The sequence below is a fragment of the Convolutriloba macropyga genome, chromosome 1 (assembly GCF_964194025.1).
Source record: "Convolutriloba macropyga chromosome 1, txConMacr16.3, whole genome shotgun sequence".
Lineage (NCBI taxonomy): Eukaryota > Metazoa > Xenacoelomorpha > Acoela > Convolutidae > Convolutriloba > Convolutriloba macropyga.
Genome location: NC_134468.1, coordinates 19,274,932 through 19,279,004, shown reverse-complemented (window position 1 = coordinate 19,279,004; position 4,073 = coordinate 19,274,932).

Below are 4,073 nucleotides of genomic sequence, written 5' to 3'. Positions count from 1 at the left end.
ATCAATAGACTCCGTTTATTTGTACAACCAAAAGCTTCAAAAACAGAATTCAGATTGCGCAAAAAAGTTTTCTAAAGCCGAATGTTTGTTCAAACAGCACTCTCTGGCCTAATTTCAGAAGAAGTCCAATAAATTTTCTGCGCTGCTATTATAGCGTGCATAATGTCTGTATTAAGCTTTGACTTCTCATTGACATAAAAAGTGCATAGCAGTGAGAACAGGTTTTTTTAAAGAGACAAGGCCAGTACAAATCAAGTACTTTGCACAAAACCCGGATTGAAAAATAGCTGCCTGACTATCGCCCTACAGCAATTAAATGTATCGTTGAGTTAAAACAGTCTCACATGCACATTTTAAGGTGCCGGAGGTCTGCGTTGCCAGACGTTTTTTAAATACAAAGCAAACAATAGACTTCCATGAACTTTCGTCGTTTTAAGACACGCTACTTTCGTGGTTTAAGCGAGGTTACGTGACTCCGCATAAGTCAATTTGAAATTCTGGCTGAACATCTCAAACCGCTCCACGGTTCTCGATAAACGCCGGGAGTTCTCAGCAACTTCAAGCAAAGTCACACACACAACCTATACGTCCTATACGTAGGGTCCAAATTGAGAAAGTGGTTTTCTGCTTAGACTGGAGGTAGTCCGGACGACTGGCGGATTCTAGCATTTGAGATGAGGAGTGGGGACAAAATTCGAAACTTCGAGTGCCGCTGTGAAAGTGGGGAAACCAATTCTCCTCAGAAACTTTAACACGGGTCCTATTTAGTGAATAAAAATCAGCGCGTTGATCAAAAAAACACAAGTACAAATTGGAAGAAGTCATAGAATCAAAGAATTGATCACATAACATTATGCTATAATCATGAGCTTATATAATTGCGCCCGTTGCTCATGGGCACATTTGCATGATCACAAACATTGCAGATGAAAGGTGAAGGTGCTCTCTGAATAGAAACTTGAGTTATCTTGCCAGATGTCTCGCTTTGCCACACCTGCTGGCATAACCCCTTATTAACTAACCCTCTTTTCAATCCTGAGCATATTTGGCACTAACAACTTAAAGATTTGGAATACGCGGAGTTTGGGTGAAGAAATTTGTTTGGATGGTTTCGGGTGTGATGATGAGGATAGAATTCTCTAAATAAGACTGGGTGAAACAATTATAGCCATAACACAAATCACGAATTTTTTCCATTGCAAAGTTTGGATTTCTTCCCTAGTGATGAGCGGATTCAAATCTTGCAAGAATCTGGCAAAATGATTCAAAACTTGCAAAATTCTTGCAAGAATCTTGCAAGATATCAATCAAGGCCAAAAAAATCGGGGTACAAATGTTTTAGGAAACATCTTTGAAGCAAATTATTGTTTATTGAACAAGTTACAAAACCTAATTCAATGAAAAAAAAAATTAGCCAGGATTCAAAATCTTGCAAGAATCTTGCAAGATTTTGAATTCTGGAAAATCTATTTAAGTGTTTTTGGTAATGACCCAGTTTTCTGATGTTCGTTCACTATGTTTGTTCGATCTTGCGACTTGTTCGTACAGATCTCTCTTGAAGTGCTCTTACTAAAATCATTGTTAGTGTCTCATCAAGATCTCTCGAGTTTCGATCCATCCTCTGTTCAATGGTTGTAGATATTCAATTTAATTTCTGGTGACATTTTTTAAAGAGGTTGCAGTGCAATAGTGATTGCATACTCTGTCTATGGTACTTATAAAACTGACAAGGAATTCATGTTTTCAAAATACCTTCATTACTTTGCAAAAGGTACATATTTTTGTGGAAATTTAGACAAATTTTGTGTCTTTTTTTCTTAAGATTGCTCTTAACCATAGGTCAGTTGGAGGTAAATATGAGAATTTGTAAGCCAGTAAATTTTGAAAACATTTGCATAAAAAGCCCCACAAAGCTAAGGATTGAGATAACAAATTGTCAACTATATTTTGTCGATAGGCTGGCTCTTGAAAAAATTTGATTTTTGTACCCTTTCTGTAGCAATGGATGAAGAAATTCTGGCATTAGTTTTTTTAATAATAAAGGCTTCTGACAATTTTTTTTCAAAAAAGACTCCTTAAGTACGTTTTGCCCAAAAATTTAATTTGTTGCAGCATAACTGAGGTCCCCGACCGAAGTCGTGATACCTAGACCAAAATGAACGCACCAGGTGGTCGTGTTGCGTTAAGAATTAATCAAAACCAACAGGTGGCCGTCTTGCGTTAAAAATTAATAAAAACCACCTGGTAGTCGTCTTGAGTGCACACCAAGGAATGTTAATTTTTGTATTTTACCTTAGCTATCGGGTATCAAACTAACCCATAAACAGAAAATGCTGAAAAAAAATCAATATCAGAACAAATATTAGAACAAATAGCATGACAAACACTTTTACGGCTACATGCACAATTAAAACCCGACATTACGATATAATGGATATATAAAGTACGGCATCTACCAAAAACGTTATTTCTCCCAACAGATACAGTTCAGCAATCAAACAAATCAACCAGAATCTATAGTAGGTTGAATAACCGAAAAACATACAAGGCTAACTAAAATCATATTTAACTATATTTAAATAACTGGTTCAACAGCAATAAAAATTGAAAGCTACGGAATCGCCTACAAGAATAAAATTACTGCAATTAAAAGACAGAGGTCGTGCAGACGACATAGACGAAAACAAATGGCAAATAACACGAAGAGAAACGCACCAAACAAATATAACAGAAACTAAGAGATGAAAAAACTGCAACCGACAAGAAATCGAAAGCACAACAAATTGATTTAACAACATAAAAAGAGAATAAATCAATATTTAAAAGATGTAAGAATTAACAATGGTGATCGTCAGATTGAGAAAACATAGTAGAAAAGTTCTGCAAAGCTTATGACTCATGAACATAGCAAAAAAACAGGAGAACACAATCCACTTTGAAATTAATTACTATTTTTGAATCATACAAATTAGAGGAAGCAAAAAACCAGAAAAAGGTATCGCAAGCAATTTATTATTAGTTTTGTGATCAACTATTTAAATAGCACGAATCGATGCGACACAATCGACTAACGAAAAAAAAATTATATATAGTTTTAATAAACAACTCAGGTCACAATTATAAACAAAATGCAACCAGCAATTTAACGAGAACAACAAAACAGACTCCTTTGAAATGAAAAGTGCATAAAGCCACCTAAATCGAGTTAATCATAATTTTGCCTTTTCAACCATTTGAACAAATTCAACACAAAATGAAATTTTGTCAATTGAAGACCGCTTCAACAAAAAATGAGATTTTGTCAATTGAAAACAATTAATCAAGTAGCTGCATAAAAAACCCGAACTCCAAGTACATTTTTGGTGTCTCAAAGTGCTAATATGACGATAAAATGTTTTTAAAAGATTTGGCCATGAAAACTTATGGTTGCTTTAAGAAAAATGATAAATTTTGTATAGAATTTCATAATTTATAACAAATTAACGCAATGGAAAAATAAGATACAAAAAAATTGAAAACCAAAAGTTACCAAAGATACCTGCTGTAATTATAAAAGTAGAACAAGCCAAGTACTGTTCCACTTATTGAAACGATTACAAGTTATGGGGTGTTTTCATTGAATAAGATGTTATGTCACCTGTGAACGAACAAAGTATAATTGAACACAAGAAAGTATTACAAACTCAATCACAATCCAAGTAAAAAGAGAAGCACTGAAATTGTTTTTGGTTGTCAGATTTGTGATAACATGGGTAATCGCATCCAAAGGTTATTGACCAATGGAATCAATTGACGTAACGCGAACAGCAGTCAGTGCGACAGCACTCGATTTACACTAGGTAAACAACAAAAAAGACACGACGAAGAATTAATACATTTTTTTTAGAACTTAGAATAATCAATTCGGTTTCACACGGTCAGGTTATGATAAACCGGGAATATCAGCTCGTAAGTAAATACAACCAAATTTTCTCGTTCAACTTATTTGAAAAAGATGGCCAATCGCATTCGTTCTTGGCACTTTCATTCACAATAAGAACAGATGTACTTTTTTATAAAAACGGAAACAAGAA